The sequence below is a fragment of the Henckelia pumila genome, chromosome 4, assembly GCF_033568475.1.
Source record: "Henckelia pumila isolate YLH828 chromosome 4, ASM3356847v2, whole genome shotgun sequence".
Taxonomy (NCBI): Eukaryota; Viridiplantae; Streptophyta; class Magnoliopsida; order Lamiales; family Gesneriaceae; genus Henckelia; species Henckelia pumila.
The window spans coordinates 147,385,196-147,404,465 of record NC_133123.1 but is presented as its reverse complement, the minus strand read 5'-3'; the positions used below and the strand labels follow the sequence as shown (position 1 = coordinate 147,404,465).

At 35.7% G+C, this 19,270-nt stretch overlaps 1 non-coding gene across 1 annotated transcript; it reads right to left on the bottom strand.

Moving 5' to 3' along the window:
• Nucleotides 1-19,047: 19,047 nt before the first annotated feature.
• On the bottom strand, nt 19,048-19,119 carry TRNAD-GUC (transfer RNA aspartic acid (anticodon GUC)). The gene has a single exon. It is a non-coding gene; the product is annotated as a tRNA-Asp (tRNA).
• Nucleotides 19,120-19,270: the final 151 nt, after the last annotated feature.

Below are 19,270 nucleotides of genomic sequence, written 5' to 3'. Positions count from 1 at the left end.
TATGGTTTCTTTTGGTTATTTTATTTGTGAATTTTTGAGTCTCTGGACATTATCTTTTTATTATTGTTTCGTGGAGAAGGTGCTTTTGTGTAGCTGAGTCTATTTACCTCAGTTTTATCCCATCCAACGTTGATATGGGGTGGTGTTAAGTGAAACATTCTGGCAATTTCTTTAGGGTATGGGGCCCTCTCATAGAGGAATGGGAAGGATCTCTAAATAAAATCGAGGATGAGCCCTATTAAATAGGTAATCATCTCAAGCTGGAATTTTGAAACGAACGGAGATTTTAACACTTTGCTCAACCCATGAATGGAAGAGGTATTCATCTCATACTGTAATATTGAATACTGAAATTGTGATATATCCATTGGTGGAATCTTTTCTTGGCCTGCATTTCTCCATGAGTATATTATCATGTCTATATAGTTTTTAATTGATAGTTAGTTATTTGCCGTGTTGTTCTTCATGTCCTGAGTTGATGCTGAATCAAGGACCTGGAATTCATATGATTAACATGCAGTGGATAAAATATGATTATGAGACAGATTATTAAAATTTTTTGATGCCGATTATTTGATGTTCTGAGCGATGGCCGAAGGAAGAGTTGGAGCTCATTAAGGATCCTGGATCCTATGTTTGTGAAGTTGTCAAAGTCGTGGGGAAGTCAAAGTTTGTGAGTATTTATTCTGTTAACATCATCTTTTGGTTATGTGATTGGGTTTTATTGTACTTTAACTTTTCCTCCTCTCATTTCGCTTTCCCCAGTTCTAGTATTTGTACTTAGTGCTGAACAGAGAACATGACAATGATTCCTGTTCATTTATTCAACTCTTAAGTCTTGTTTCCTTTTCGCATCATTGTTCATCCTAAAGGAGCATTTATATCATTTCTCATTTTAACCGGATAGCCTGTCAAAAAAATGGTGTTCAACTTTGTACTTCTGCGAATATGGAAATTGCTATACGCCGTTCTCTCCCTTCTTTATTCTTTTTTGTTTCAGAAATCTTTTGTCAAATGTGTAGTTTTCAATCCAAATTTATGTAGTTTGATTCAAAAATGCAGTCTATTTACTTTTTCTGAAGCATAGAAGATGGCTAACCATTTCTGTTTCAGTTATTGAATTTGGTTCATGTCTCCTGTTCCTATAAGTTTTGGTCTTGTGGATTGTTGTTGATTGAGCAGCTGTGTAACTATTCTTGAGCAATCTTAGATCAACAAGGATATCTATTTCAAAATATTCAAATTTAGCTATAAAGCAATGCCATGTATTGTCTTCTATATTTCCCAACTGGATATTATCTTCTGTTTTTGTTCTATTTTGTGTCTAGGTTCATCACCAGTGTTCTAAATGGCGGTCATCGACCGCACCGTCTTTCCCCGAGGAGGTTATGCAAGCAGTCAACAAAATTTAAAAATCCTACTTGTTAATAAATTATGCATACTCTCTTCAAACATATTAGTCAATCCAATCACTCACAAGTGGTACAAGTCTTACCTTATTTATGCATAAACATCATTTAATTTATGCATACATTGCATGATTATATATATAGTTAGTTATAAAAACAGCGTAAAAAAATTCTAACTGCCTAGGCACCAAGCGGTGTCTAGGTGGCCGAGGCGATAGGTGGTCGTATTATATGGCGAATATGAAATTCCAAATCAAATTCCCTCTAGTTAAAAATTAAGCTCGAAACGATCACAACATTTTCAAATTAAGAACAAAAATTAGGTAGTCGAATAAATCGAAGCCTTCGCATTTTTCGGTTTCGAATTAGTCGGCAGAAATATTGTTATTCCCAGCATTTTTCTCAGCCTTCATAATTTATTGGTATAAATGATTGGCTTCGGAGTCGCATGCACTGTCCCTTCAAATTAAAACATAGATTTCTGATCAATATATCCTTCAAAAAAATATTTTAATCCAATTTTTTCAATTTAATCCTAATTATCTGCATGTGCAACAAATGTGATAAAATATAAAACTAATATACTAACTACTTAAAAATACATTATTATAATTGAGTCTATTAATTTTCTAATTAATTTGATTTTTACATCGGTGGGGCATTAAGGAAGCGTTTTGGAAAGCTTCTAGGAAGCATTTCTCAACTTTTTCTTAACAAAATTTCACTTAATTTTAAAATGTTGTTAAAAAAAAGCCGAGAAGTGCTTTCCAAAAACTCTTTCAAACACTACCTGACCATCTTCAAAATCATGTTCTCTTGAACTACTTTTTGTGCGCAACTCAATGGAATTCCAAAACACAGTCCTCCAACCGATGAATCTTCTTAAAGATCGGAGACTTCCAAGCCACACATGTATACTCTGGTAGGGTTTAAATGATAAAGCTACAACTTCCCCATGTTCATGCATGCTATGAGTGAAAATCCTGAACTTGACACCGAAGTTTTGAAGTTATTTTCTCCTTCTTGAGGTATTCTTGATGGTGAATTCGACATAATGTTTTTGGTTTTTGAGCTAATATTATTGCATGGCAGTGTGTAACCGTAAAGAGGATAAAAAACATGGATTGTGTTGCTTTGGGTAGTGAATTTTTTGATGTTGTTGGTTTTGGTTTATATTTTCGGTAAAATTTACGGTTTTAAACAAGATGTGAGAGTTTTGATATTCTTGTTGTTCGACTTCTACAATGAGTATAGAAATTGTAGTGCATGTCCTACTTTTTGGTGACGCTGCCACAATGAGAAACTCTCAATCAACCTATAAGTTGAAGAAGAGAAACAACAAAAAAATGTGATAAAATTCAAGGGTTATTTATATATCATTTGAACTACGATGAAACTACATCTCTTACCATAATAGTTGATGATTGAACTAGTTTAGCACATAAAATGCACTAGAGTACAATAAATTTAGCACAACACACACGTCTTTAGACAGCACAAATCCTGAGACAACTACATAAGTAATAATCGAGTAATGGACAATAACTAGTAATGGACAAGATCAACAAAATGATTTTCCTGACATTTTTATGAATTTAATTTTTTTATAATCGAGTAGAAATTCATCGTCAGGCATGCATCAATTAATTTTTTTTAAAAGAAAAATTAAGAAAGAAATATGAGAATAAATTGAAACTAATCATATCTTCAAATATGTCCCAGAACCATATATAATAATAATAATAATAACAACAATAACAACAACAACAACAAAAAAATATAATAATAATAATAATAATAATAATAACTCGAGGAAAAGCATCTTAAAAAAGAATAGAAAGCCGGGATTCTTGTACGAGAATATATAAAGTGAAATGCTTAGTACATCATTAGATTTACAAAATTTATAAGTGAAATGAAAATGGATGACGAGTGAATTAAAACCTTGATTCTTTGTGGAAGAATTCCATAAAAATACAGATTGTTTGATAATTGTTAAACTTAAATGCAGTTATCTTCATTGATTGTTTTCAAACAAATGTTTTTTTACAATATTGCAGAGAGAGACTCCTTTTATAGCCAAGTACGTACTAAAACTTGAGTCGTCCATCCTTTGTGATTTGTCAAATTTAGTGCTAGATTTGATGTTAAATTATATGTTAAGTTATATTTATTTTGTAAATAATGTTAAAACCCAGATGTATATTTGAATATTGTATCGATTATATTTTAAATTTATGGTATATATAGATAACTAGATGCTCATCTATTTTCAATCAAGAAATTAAAGTATACGACAAATTAATACTAATTGATCGATAATATAGCGTGAAATGTATACACAAATGACACCAAATATGATAGAAAATCTTGTGTATTAATGATTATAAAATTTCAGCAATTTCTAGGTTAACAATTTAATCCTAATTATCTGCATGTGCAACAAATGTGATAAAATAACTACTTAAAAATACATCATCATAATAGAGTCTATTAATTTTCCAATTAATTTAATTTTTACATCGATAGAATACTCACCATCTTCAAAATCATGTTTTCTTGAATTACTTTCTGTGCTCAGCTCAATGAAACTTCAAAACACATTCCTCCAACCGATGGTATTCTTGACCGTGCATTCGATGGATTATTTTCGGTTTCTGAGATAATATTATTGCATGCTAGTGTGTGTAGCTGTAAAGAGGATAAAAAACATGGATTGTGTTCATTTGGATAGTGAATTTCTTGATGTTGTTGGTTTTGGCTTAGATTTTTGGTAAGATTTATGGTTTTAAACAAGATGTGAGAGTTTGATATTCTTGTTGTTCAACTTCTACAACGAGTATAGGAAGTAGTGCAAGCCCTACTTTTTGGTCCTCTTTTTGGTGACGTCGTGACAACTATCAATCGATCTGAAGAGAAACAAAATATATATATATATATATAATAAAATTTCAAAGGTTATTTACATCTATTTTGAAATACAACGAAACAAATTTTCATACCATAATATATAGTTGATGATTGAACTAGTTTAGCACATAAAATGAACTAGAGTACAATAAATTTAGCATGACACACTTCTTTAGCACAAAAGTCCTGAGACAACTACATAATAATTAATAATATTATATATATATATCTCATAACTACTAAAAGTACTAGCTAGTAATGGACAAGATCAGCAAAATGATTTTCATGACATTTTTTATGAATTTAGTTTTTTTTATAATCGAGTAGAAATTTCATCGTCAGGCATGCAACACTTAATTTTTTTTTTTTAAAGAAAGAAAGACGATAATAAATTGAAACTAATTGAATCTTCAAATATATATGTCCCAGAACCATATGTATATGGTTTTGATATATATCAAAACTATATATATATATAAAGTTTCATGCATGATAAAAACTCTAGGAAAAGCATCTTAATTAAAAAAGAATAGAAATCTAGGATTCTTGTATCAGAATAAAGTGAAATGCTTAGTACATCATTAGATTTGCAAAAGTTATAAGTGAAATGAAAATGGGATGAGTGAAAAACCTTGATTCTTTGTGTAAGAATTCCATAAACATGCAGTTTGTTCGAGATTTGTTAAACTTAAATGTAGTTGTCTTGAGTGATTGCTTCCGAACAAATTTTTTTACAATATTGCAAAGAGAGACTCCTTTTATAGCCAAGTACTACAACTTGAGTCGTTCATCCTTTGTGATTAATTTGTCAAATTTAGTGTTAGATGTGAAATGTGTTGAAAAATATATTATTATTATTATTATGTTGAATATTGAATATTGAATGTTGAATGTTGAATATTGAGTTGTAAAATATGGAAAATTAGTGTGTGATGATGTAGATGATGATGTATATATTTTTGGACTAATCTCAAATGTGGATCTATAAATAGGTCTTCATTTGTGATGAAAAATACAATTGAGTTGAGAGAAAAATATTATAAAGTGTAGAGTTTGATATATTTTGAGTTTTGGAGTATTTACTTTTTACCGCAAATTTTTACTTTTTTACAACACGTTATCAGCACGATCGCTCGAAGGTTCTCTATAATTTTCGACGCTCCAAAATACAAGAAGAAGTCAAAAATATTCAACAAGTAAGAATTTTTATTTTACTGTTTATATATTTTTATTGTGTATATATTAATATATAATATCATGTTATTATCATAAATAAAAAAAATTAATTTTTTAAAAACTTGTTATAAATTCTGGGAGGATGTTAAGACGACATCCCACACTCCCAGTAAGGGATACGATAAGTATAAAAGCCTCTAAGGTTTTTAAACAATAACGTGATATGATATATATTTATTATGTATATATACTAACTATATTGGTATAATTTCACAATATTATAAAAGGGCTGTCTACGACACTGATCTTATAATAATGTGATATGATATACTATACCTGACTTTATACTAACTATAATGGTATAATTTCACAATATTATATAAAAGGCTGTCTACGACACTGACCTTATAATAATGTGATATGATATACATAATTATTTAATTTATCATTATATGCATTGCATCATTATCACGAATTTTTATTCAACATATACTCGATTTTTTCTTTATCCTCAACGGTCACAAACGGCTAGTTTTTGGCCTATAAATATGTTCACTCAAACTCATTTTCAATCACACCAAAATTCATTCTTTCTCTCAAAATATTTTTTCCTCGATTTTTTTCGAAAATGAAGATGATGGCATTTCTAAGGCTATTTTTCATAACGATTATGATCATCATGCTCACAAGTCTTGTACTCACCAGCGATTTTCCACCACATACTTTTTCTCTATTTGTACACGCACTTGTAATCTTCGTTCTTCCATTATTTTGTATTGTCATATTAATGGAAATTAACTTATAAAATGCATTGTTATTTTTTTAGTACCACCATGTCAAATTTGACAAAGCTTAAATTTGTTGTTCTCGATATCACTAGAAAAGAGCAAAAAAATGTTAATGAGAAATCATCAATCCCGACTCAATGTATCTACGGCATTTCCAGAAGCAAATGTCGTAAGTAAAAATGAAAACCAAAATCAAAGGCATAAACTAGATTTTGGTCGAGGTCGAGGATGTGGTCATGAACGTGGACGTAGAAATGATCACGGTCGTGGTTATGGCCGTGAATATGAAAATAATCGAGATAGTTACTTCAATAACTAATCTCAAAAGAACGTCACGAACCACCCAAAAAGGCAGCATGAAAATATGAGTAAAAATAAAAATCACTCAAAAAGATATGAGAGTGTTTGTTATAAATGTGACACTCCAAGACATTGGTCACGTACCCCTGAGCACTTATGTAAGCTCTTTAAAGTATCGATAAAGGGGAAAGAAAAAGAGACCAATTTTGTTGAAAACAGTAACCATTTAAGTGGTTCAACTTATTTCAATGCTGCCGATTTTTTCAAATGATTTCGAGAACATTGATTAATATATTGGTGGGACTGAAATGTAACATGCTATATTTTTCATGCATTCTTATGAAACATGCTATATTTTGCATATATATATTATCCTTGATTTTCTTTATTGCATTTTTTTGAAGTATGGAAAATGCTATGAGCAAAGATAAACCCATGGAAGTTTGCATACCCGATAGTGGTACAACGCACACCATTCTCCGAGATAAAAGATATTTCTTAGAATTAAAACCAACAAAAACAATGGTAAATACAATATCAGGTCCTGTAGACTTGATTGAAGGTTGTGGAAAAGCACAATTTTTGTTACCAAATGGTACAAAATTTCTGATAAATGATGCTTTATATTCACCACAATCGAAAAAAAATTTGTTGAGTTTTAATGACATATATTCTCATGGATATGATACTGAGACGATAACTGATGGAAATCAGAAATATATGTGTCTTACCACATATAAATCAAGAAATAAATATGTGATTGAAAAATTATCAATGCTCCTTACTGGATTGCATTATACACATATAAGGCCAATCGAATCAAATATGATGGTTAATAGTTCTTCAATTTTAATCAATTGGCATGATCGATTGGGACATCCTGGTTCAATAATGATGCGAAGAATTATTGAAAATACGCATGGTCATCCATTGAAAGACCAGAAGATCTTTCAGAATAATAAGTTTCAATGTAAATCATGTTCTCTTGGAAAACTTATTATAAGACCATCGCCAGCTAAAATCCAAACAGAATCACCCATATTTCTTGAACGTATTCAGGGTGCTATTTGTGGGCCAATTCATCCACCATGTGGACCATTTCGATATTTTATGGTATTGATCGATGCCTCCAGCAGATGGTCACATGTATGCTTATTGTCAACTCGGAATGTGGCATTTGCAAAACTAATGGCTCAAATAATAAAATTGCGGAATCAATTTCCCGATTATACAATCAAGAAAATAAGACTTGATAATGCTGGATAATTTATTTCCCAAACTTTTAATAACTATTGTATGTCAATGGGAATTACTGTTGAACATCCTGTTGCTCATGTTCATACACAAAATGGATTAGCTGAATCATTGATTAAACGTCTACAACTGATTGCTAGACCAATGATTATGAGAACAAAACTCCCTATTTCTATATAGGGACATGCAATTTTACATGCTGCGACATTAATTCGCATCAGACCAAGTGCATATCATAAATTCTCCCCATTGCAGCTTGCATTTGGTAAAGAACCAAATATTTCTCATCTGAGAATTTTTGGATGTATGGTGTATGTGCCTATTGCACAACCTCAACGATAAAAAATGGGTCTTCAAAGAAAAATCGGTATTTATTTCGGTTATGATAGCCCATCAATCATTTGATATCTTGAGCCTCAGACAGGCGATGTGTTTACAGCACGTTTTGCTGATTGTCATTTTAATGAAGAAATCTTCTCAATGTTAGGGGGAGAAAAGAAACACATCGAAAAAGAAATCACATGGTATGTACCATCATTGTTACATTTGGATCCAAGGACCAAACAATGTGAGAAAGATGTACAGCAAATTGTGCACTTGCAAAGAATTGCAAATCAAATACCAGATGCATTTGCAGACACAAAAGGGATAACAAAATCATATATACATGCTGTAAATGCCCCTGCTCGAATTGAAATTCCAAAGAAACAAATTGAAGACACTCATGATGTCATAAAACGCTTGAAGCGTGGAAGGCCAGTCGGTTCTAAGGATAAAAATCCTCGGAAAAGAAAAGGCATAGAGAAACACGATGATCATAAAATAAAAAATGGTGTTCCAGAAGAAACACCTGATGATGAAAATGTTCTGTCAGAATCACAAACTGACGAGAATCGTGAAATCTCTATAAATTATATTAATACTGGAAAAATCTAGAACCGAAAAGATATAGAAGATATTGATGAGATATTTTCTTATAATGTGGCATGTGAAATCATAAATGAAAACGAGGATCATGACCCAGAAACCTTTGGTGAATGTAAAACTCGTCATGATTGGGCAAAATGGAAAGATGTCATCCAGGTTGAATTGAATTCGCTAAATAAACGTAATGTTTTTGGACCTATAGTCCCCACACCTGAAGGTGTAAAACCTGTTGGATACAAATGGGTTTTTATTCGAAAGCGAAATGAGAAAAATGAAATAGTAAGATATAAAGCTAGACTTGTTGCACAAGGTTTTTCTCAAAGGCCTGAAATTGATTATGAAGAAACATATTCTCCTGTTATGGATGCAATTACGTTTCGATATTTGATTAGTTTGGCAGTGTCTGAAAATTTGGAAATGTGTCTTATGGATGTTGTTACAGCTTACTTATACGGATCACTTGATATTGATATATACATGAAAATCCTTGAAGGATTTAAGATGCCTGAAGCACAAAGTTCAAAACCCAGAGAATTTTATTCTGTGAAATTGCAAAGATCATTATATGGGTTGAAGCAATCCGGCCGAATGTGGTATAATCGGCTAAGTGAGCACTTGATGAAAAAGGGATATGTAAATGATCCAATATGCCCTTGTGTTTTTATCAAGAAAACAACATCCGGATGTGTAATTATTGCTGTATATGTTGATGATTTATACATCATTGGAACGAATAAAGAAATTCAAGAAGTTATGATGTACTTGAACGAAGAATTCGAAATGAAGGATCTTGAAAAAACTAAGTAGTGTCTGGGTTTACAAATCGAACAAAAAGAATGTGGAATTTTTGTTCACTAGGCAAATTATACAGAAAAGATCCTTAAACGTTTTAATATGGATAAATCAAATCCATTAAGTACTCCAATGGTTGTAAGATCATTAAACATAGAAAAGAATCCATTTCGTCCATGTGAAGATGATGAAGTTATTCTTGGTCCAGAAGTACCATATCTAAGTGTCATTGGTGCCCTTATGTATCTTGCAAATTGCACTAGACCTGATATATCTTTTGCTGTAAATTTATTGGCAAGATTTAGTTCATATCCAACAACGAGGCACTGGAACGGAATTAAACATATATTCCGTTATCTACGAGGAACAACAGATTTGGGACTTTTGTACTCAAAAGACACTAATCAAAGTATCATTGGTTATGCTGATGCTGGATATTTATCTGATCCACATAAGACACGTTCCCAAACCGGATATGTATTTACTCGTGGAGGCACCGCAATTTCTTGGCGTTCACAAAAACAAACACTCGTAACAACTTCTTCAAATCACGCCGAGATTATTGCATTACATGAAGCAAGTCGTGAATGTGTATGGTTAAAGTCAATGACCAAACATATTCAAATATCGTGTGGATTGACAGTAGACAAGAAGCCTGTGACACTATGTAGTAGCTCGTATCCAGAATTAACGATTAATAAGTATTTAATCGTGTAATTATGTTTGGATTAAGTAAAACATGATTAAGGAAATTCCAAAAGGGTTAACGGAGTCCAGAAATGGATCCAGAACACTCAAAAATGGTTTGGAGGGTCCCAAGATTCGAGTGGGATTGGAACCACCGATCCAGGATCGGAACTTCCGATCTTGGTGAGTTCGGAACCACATCGGAAGCAGGAAGATCGGAACGTCCGATCAAGATCGGAGCTTCTGATGGCTGTCGGTGACAGGTGTGTGGTTGCATGTGGACCAAATTGACACGTAGCGAACGGAGCTTCCGATCGGGGGAACGGAGCTTCCGATCTACACGTTCGGAGCTTCCGATTGATGCCTATAAATATGAGGTCCGAGCTCCTCATTTATTGCCAATTCCGAGTTCCTCTCCTTCGCCTAGTAGCTCTATTTTAGGGCTTTGGGTACTCTTATTTTAGAGTTGGAGTAGGGAATATATTTTAGTATAGTCAGACAGTGTCTGACATAGTAGCGGAGCAGTGCTCGAGTAGCGGAGCATCGCTCGTGTAGCGGAGTAGTGCTCGAGGCTGTGGAGCTGCAGCAGGGGTGTGCCCCTAGTTGCGGGATAGTCGCCATCAGTGGGCTAACGACGGACGCAGGTATAGCTATGGTCTCCTTAAATTATTTAGGAGTATGCAATAGCTTAGTTAAGGCTTTTAGAGCTTATTGAATGATGCATGGGTATTTGCATTGTAGACTTGATGATAGGTTTGGAACCTAGAGTGGGACTACTAGGACTGCCTTAGAAAGGTACGTAAGTACTGACTGAGATGGCCAGCGGATATACATGCTTATATGTTGCATTTATGTGTTTGCATGTTATTATTGTTATGCGATATGTGCATATCATCTTGTGCCTGTACATCTGTATATCTTTCGAGATGAGCCAGTTAGGGTTGCTCAGCCCTGTTAGGACGTTTGATATCGAGTACCCCTAGGTACTGATACCTGAAGGACTCCGTGGTCCGCATCCGTGATTCGGGAATGAGTGGTCGCACACAGTGGTTAGCTATCCCGATGTGACGAGCTTATATCCCAGGCGCCAGTCTGAGCAGTTGTATACAGTTATCCCAGATATGGATACCCTGTCATTTGCATGCATCATATTTGTATGTTTATCCGTGCTTTCGTATTGAGCTTAGAGCTCACGTCCAGTATTTTTTGTGTATCTGGATACCCTATTTCGACGAGGTAGGTGTATGTGCAGGATTGAGCACCAGGAGCCTGGAGGAGCCAGCGACCTTGAAGACAACAGTATTTAGCTGTAGGTTTTTGTCTAAGTAATTCGATTGGGTTGTATAAATCGAGTTTGTTAGCCGGTTGTATTCTGCCGGTCTGCTTGTATTTAAGTCTTCCGCAGCGATTTTATTTAATGCATGATTAATTATGCTCTTAACTCTGATTAGGTAGTGGATCCGGGTCGGGTCGCTACATTTATTGGTATCAGAGCACTGCATGCAAGGGACTTAGGAAATTAATAATAAGACTTCTTGATTATCCTTGTAGGATTGATTGAGGCCTAGCAAAAGAAGATTTGGTTCTTCATTGCCAAGGTTTGCTACATAAGTCTTTACTATAAGGAATGCAGCAGTGATGAGAACACCAGTAGTAGCATATCGATAGATAGACTGACTGTTGTGGACGGTTCATCATTTGATGAATTGGGATATTGATCGAAGAATATATGGATTTCAACCAGGGAAGATTGGAAGAGAAGATCGAGTATATCGCGTCAGATACCTCTGAGGGCTTTTTGAAAAGAATGGTGTTTGGTAAACCATGTGGTTTCAGTCCTTGAAGATTCTCCACTTGTACTTGGAGAGATTGTCAGATAGACCTTTACCAGGGAATGCCTCGAGTGCCTAAGGCATGACAGGTTTCGAGCGTAAGGTCTGTAAACTCATACAGAACATGGTTTTGCCGGTATGCTTGTATTGATGCTTTTGGTAGGCATACGGGAAACTTCATGTTCAAAAGCATGATTTGGATACAAGAAGAAAGCTGATGGTAGATCGTGAGCAGAAGAAGTCAACTGACATGCACTGACGCAGAGCATAGCTGGTTAGCTATCACGTGCCATTTCTCCGGAGTTCTTCGCTGGAGGACATGTAGAGAGACTTGGACGGAAGTATGCTTGTATCGATGCGTGTGTCGATTGGAAGCTTCATGCTCAAGGAGTGAAGACAAGTTCGACGATTTTAAATACTGTATTGATGTATTTGTAAACAGTATTTCAGTTGTAATGAATCATCAGAATTTGGTTGTATCAGTTCAAGTTATTGGATGTACATTTTGTTGTATTTTGGATACTGTATGGATTACATGGGATTGTAATAAAGGAAATTGTACATAACTTGAAGTAATGATACATGTTTTACTTATTCAAAGATTCGTGTTTGATTTCAAGTAATTTTACTAAGTTTGGCTTGGAATTAGTTGATTGGTAATCAACTAGGATAGCTCATGGATTTTGAGTAAGCCAGCGGTAATGAATTGACATGGATTTAGTCTAGGTGTTTTCCTAGGGTTAACCTGATTAGTCGTTTGACTGGGTTAGTGCCATTGATAAGGTAATTCATCTGGGGGCATGGAAATATTGATCTAGTTTGGAAATTGGATTTTCGTTCTAGGATTGTTTCCGTAGAACAGTATTCTGTTTGACCTTTTTAAGTTGAGACTTCGTGATGATGGAATTTCATCCAAAACCAGGTCGGGTATATGCCGAGAGTTGTGGACTATGACCATGACTAGACATGATGGAGCGCGACCCTATGCCAAGTGTTACTCTGGGAGTCTTTCGTACTTTGGAGAATGCCAGGAAGCCTTCATGCTTCAGGATTGGCGACGAGAAGGCTACCTAGTCTAGAGTTTGGTAACAGTCACGACGGGTTATGGCATAGGACTAGATACCTGGTTAGGTATCAGTGGTTTAGATATCGTCTGACTGCCGTCAGGGATATTGGTTTTAGTTTTGTCATATGAACCAGTCTTGGAGGGATTTCCTTGACAAGTGCGTACTCTGAGCAGATAGTTTTAGCCTATCGAATATTGCTGGACTAGTGGATCTAGTCGGTGTTTGGATGCTCTGGTGATAAGGGCTATTCAGGAGTTGTGTTAGTAAATTTCCTAGAGCATTTGACTCGGGGATGAGTATTTTTCGGCAAGGATAGTTTTCTTCAGTGATAGATTATATTTGATGCTAAGGATTGTACATGGCTATTTGAGGCGTGAGAAAAGCGTGACTTATACCAGTGTACACTTGGTGGTGATTCCAGGTGGTACATTTTGACAGGTTACCTCAGTCTCGATTTGTTGCAATCTTAGCGAGAGATATAATTATCAGGAGCATGTTCAGCGTTATCTGGAATCTTTCGGACTTGTATTGTGATTTGAGTTGAACAAGTCCTTATGATAACCTTGAACGAGTATAGACAGTGGTTAGTATGTCTAGACGGATGCCGGCTCGGCACTGGTGATTACTCGTGGTTATTGTCTGACTCTGACAAAGATGAGTGGTTGAATCAGCTGTGATTCTTTTGATTCCAAGTATTGGGGATCTGCGGACGTGTGGCAGGGAGATCATCGATATTGATCATCCATGAGAGTTCATTGACTGTGATCATCTGACTAAGGTCGATATCGTCAGGAAGATCGAGAGCTACAGTAGGTTGACTTGATCGATCATATTATTCCAATCGGTGTTGATTGGGATGTAGTGAATCAACAAGTGCTGAAAATAGTACTTTAAGTATTGTATGCTTGATATGGCGATTCAAGTGTATTTAGGGGATTCTTCATCGCTAAGGATCTTCCGGAATGCGGAGATTTGGACTTTTTGGATTCTATGGATCACGAAAGTGGTCATAGGGTGGCTCTTGTGATCGTAGTTCGTTGACAGCGTTGCTGAGATTACCATGGGCGGATTTTGATTTGAACATTTCTTGGTTTTAGCAATGATTGATTCAGCATGGGAAATATGATTCAGTGATTGTCCAAGGATTGTCAGTGGACAAATTTTAAAGACTGTTAATCGGAATGATTAGTTTGGGTGCTTCCAGTGGATTTCTTGAGATTTGTTATTTGGAGGTGCATCACGCTAAGTTAAGTATTCATCCGGGGAAGCAATAGGTTGTGCAAAGATCTACATACTCGGTTCGGATGAAAGGGAATGTAACGCTATGTTTATCAACTTGTCTCGAGATATTTGGTGTGTCAGCAGGTCAAGGCAGAGCACCGACGACCTGGAGGTTTGCTTCACAGTCTGCCTATTCCTGAGTGGGAAATGGGAGTTATCACGATGGACTTTTTGTGACCCATTTTCCGGTATCCTTGAGGAATTGTGATGCTATCTGGGTTGTGGTGGACCGACTCACCAAGTCAGCGCATTTCATTTTCTGTAGCCGAGAGTACAATGTGGATCGTTTTGACTCGGTTATGTATTCAGGAGATCGATCGACTTCATGGAGTGCCTATGAGCATTGTCAGTGATCGAGGTCCCAGGTTTACTTCCAGATTTTGGGGGAGGGTTCGACGGGTAATGGGCATTACTCTCAGTTTGAGTAATACATATCATCCAGAGACAGATGGTCAGTCAGAGCGCACAATCCTTACTTTGAAGGATATGCTGCGAGCATGTGTTATAGATTTTGGTTCAGTCTGGCAGGATCAGTTGTCATTGATTGAGTTCGCGTACAACAACAACTATCATAGTAGCTTTGGGATGACACCATTTGAGGCGTTGTACGGACGACATTGTCATACTCCACCCTTCTAGGGGAGAAGTGGAGGAGAGACAGACTGAAGGACTAGAGTTAGTCCAGCAGTTAGCAGACATAGTTGATCAGACCAAGAAACGGATTAAGAGTGCACAGGATCGTCGGAACAGCTATGCCAGATCCTAAGCATGAGCCTTTGCAGCTTGATGCTGGGGGAGAAAGTAACTCTGAGAATGTCACCTTTCTGCAGGATTCTCAGATTTGGCCTTAAGGGCAAGTTATCTCCTAGGTTTATGGTTCGTTCGAGAGCATTGGCAATTTGGATTATCGGCTAGCTTTGCTACCTTATTTTCCCAGTATTCACAACGTATTTCACGTATCTCTGTTGCGACGATATGGGGTGGATCAGTCTCATATTCTGCAGCGGTCTGAAATTCAAGAGGATACTGATTTGATTTACGTGGAAAGACCTACTCGTATCCTGGATCATAAGGATAAGGTCTTGCGTAATAAAGTTATTCCTCTGATTGATAGTTCAATGACGACATTGAAGTACTGAGGAAGCTATTTGGGAACTTGAGAGCAGGATGTGTTCAGAACATCCTGAGTTGTTTTCATTCGGTACTTAAGATCTGATTTCGAGGACGAAATATCTTAAGTGGGGGAGAATGTAGTAGCCCATATCCATAATTAACGATTAATAAGTATTTAATCATGTAATTATATTTGGATTAAGTAAAACATGATTAAGGAAATTCCAGAAGGGTTAACGGAGTCCAAAAATGGATCCAGAACACTCGAAAATGGTTTGGAGGGTCCCAAGATTCGAGTGGGATCGGAACCACCGATCCAGGATCGGAACTTCCGATCTTGGTGAGTTCGGAACCACATCGGAAGCAGGAAGATCGGAACGTCCGATCGGGATCAGAGCTTCCGATGGCTGTCGGTGACAGGTGTGTGGTTGCATGTGGACCGAATTGACACGTAGCGAACGGAGCTTCCGATCGGGAGAACGGAGCTTCCGATCTACACGTTCGGAGTTTCCGATCGAGGAACGGAGCTTCCGATCGATGCCTATAAATATGAGGTCCGAGCTCCTCATTTCTTGCCAATTCCGAGTTCCTCTCCTTCGCCTAGTAGCTCTATTTTAGGGCTTTGGGTACTCTTATTTTAGAGTTGGAGTAGGGAATATATTTTAGTATAGTCAGACAGTGTCTGACATAGTAGCGGAGCAGTGCTCGAGTAGCGGAGCAGCGCTCGTGTAGCGGAGTAGTGCTCGAGGCTGTGGAGCTGCAGCAGGGGTATGCCCCTAGTTGCGGGATAGTCGCCATCAGTGGGCTAACGACGGACGCAGGTATAGCTATGGTCTCCTTAAATTATTTAGGAGTATGCAATAGCTTAGTTAAGGCTTTTAGAGCTTATTGAATGATGCATGGGTATTTGCATTGTAGACTTGATGATAGGCTTGGAACCTAGAGTGGGACTACTAGGACTGCCTTAGAAAGGTACGTAAGTACTGACTGAGATGACCAGCGGATATACATGCTTATATGTTGCATTTATGTGTTTGCATGTTATTATTGTTATGCAACATGTGCATATCATCTTGTGCCTGTACATCTGTATATCTTTCGAGATGAGCCAGTTAGGGTTGCTCAGCCCTGTTAGGACGTTTGATATCGAGTACCCCTAGGTACTGATACCTGAAGGACTCCGTGGTCCGCGTCCGTGATTCGGGAATGAGTGGTCGCACACAGTGGTTAGCTATCCCGATGTGACGAGCTTATATCCCAGGCGCCAGTCTGAGCAGTTGTATACAGTTATCCCAGATATGGATACCCTGTCATTTGCATGCATCATATTTGTATGTTTATCCGTGCTTTCGTATTGAGCTTAGAGCTCACGTCCAGTATTTTTTGTGTATCTGGATACCCTATTTCGACGGGGTAGGTGTAGGTGCAGGATTGAGCACCAGGAGCCTGGAGGAGCCAGCGACCTTGAAGACAGCAGTATTTAGCTGTAGGTTTTTATCTAAGTAATTCGATTGGGTTGTATAAATCGAGTTTGTTAGCCGGTTGTATTCTGCCGGTCTGCTTGTATTTAAGTCTTCCGCAGCGATTTTATTTAATGCATGATTAATTATGCTCTTAACTCTGATTAGGTAGTGGATCCGGGTGGGTCGCTACACACTATATGAAGATAATGCTGCATGTATTGCTCAAATGAAAGAAGGATACATCAAAAGTGACAGAACCAAACATATCCCCCCAAAATTCTTTGCCTACACTCAAGAGCTTGAGAAGAATAAAGATATTGATATCTGTTACATTCAATCAAGTGAAAACTCATCAGATCTCTTCACAAAGGCACTTCCCACGACGATATTCAGAAAGCATATATACAACATTGGGATGCGCAATCTACGGAATATGTGAAGAATCACTCATGTTAACATGAGGGGGAGTTTACGTGGCTGCACTCTTTTTTTTTTACTATGGTTTTTATCCCACTGGATTTTTCCTAGTAAGGTTTTTAACGAGTCAGTATAAAACATGTAATAAAGACAGTCATCATATCACGATCATCATCACATGGGGGAGTGTTGAAAAATATATTATTATTATTATTATGTTGAATATTGAATATTGAATATTGAATGTTGAATGTTGAATATTGAGTTGTAAAATGTGGAAAATTAGTGTGTGATGATGTAGATGATGATGTATTTATTTTTGGACTAATCTCAAATGTGGATCTATAAATAGGTCTTCATTTGTGATGAAAAATACAATTGAGTTGAGAGAAAAATATTATAAAGTGTAGAGTTTGATATATTTTGAGTTTTGGAGTATTTACTTTTTACCGTAAATTTTTACTTTTTCACAACAAAATGTATATATTTGACTATTTTATCGATTATATATTATATTTGTCATATATAGATAACCAGATGTTCATTTAATTCTTTTCATCAAAAATAATATACGACAAATATTTGATCAATAATATAGCGCGAAATACATACCCAAATGACACCAAATAGGATAGAAAATCTGGTGTATTAGGGCATCCGTAATCATAAACCTGTACAAGGAGTTTATTCTCTGCCACATCACTGCCACATAAAAAGTTAAAAACCTCACACATTTTTAAAACCTCTCTCCATTATCATAAACCTCTTCAACTATATTTTTATGGGTCCCACTATCAACTAAATATCTTCAATTATATTTTCTTATTCCCAATTTCATTTTTTATTAATAATTTAATTTGTATATATTATTAATTAATGTGTTCAATAAAAAATTTATGATATATTAAAAAACTATAAAATTACATAAAATGGTGAAATGAAAACAAAATACACATACGAGATAAATAAAATATTCAAATGCAAACACAAATACAAACAAAATTACAACTACAAAATTTAAATTTAAATTAGTATAGATAATAAACTAAAAGGGAATTTAAAATAAAAATAATTTTTTTTTTAAAAAAAGTCAGCAGCTCTCTATGGGGAAGTGCGCACAATTGTATAAAATAATAATAATAAAAAATTTAAACCCGGTCCCAAAATCTTGGGTTGAGACCGGTTTTTGAAAATTTTTATAAACCCCACCCCAGTAATGGGGGAGGATTTTTAAGGGGAGGTTTACCGTTTATAAACCTCCTCCATTACAGATGCTCTTAATGATTATAAAATTTCAACAATTGGTAGGTTAACGAACAATTATGGTTTACAAAAGTTTATGTTATAATGCGCGTTACTTCCAATATAATTGAAAACCTCAAGATCATTTAGGTTGTCCGACACATTCGTATGATATAGATAAAATTAAGGACTTAACACCTTCACTTTTGGTATAACATTATAAATATTCATTTCTGAAAAATGTCAATTTATTTGTTTATTATTAATTTATTTGTTTTTCGTTGGTTCTTATTCATATTTACCATGTTTCGCTGGACTTTGCAGATAATGTAAAGTATCCAAACACTACCTTAGACAAAAACATAAATAAAAAAATAAAAAAAAAAAATCGCCGTTGCCGGGGATCGAACCCGGGTCACCCGCGTGACAGGCGGGAATACTCACCACTATACTACAACGACTGATTTGCTTTGACAATTTATTAATATGATCAATATTATTTAAAATAAATATAACAAAAAGGAGGTGTACGTAACTTAATAAAAGCTAAAGGACTACTATCGTGTAAATTAACCCATTTACTCAACCAACCATCTGGTGACACGACGTCGC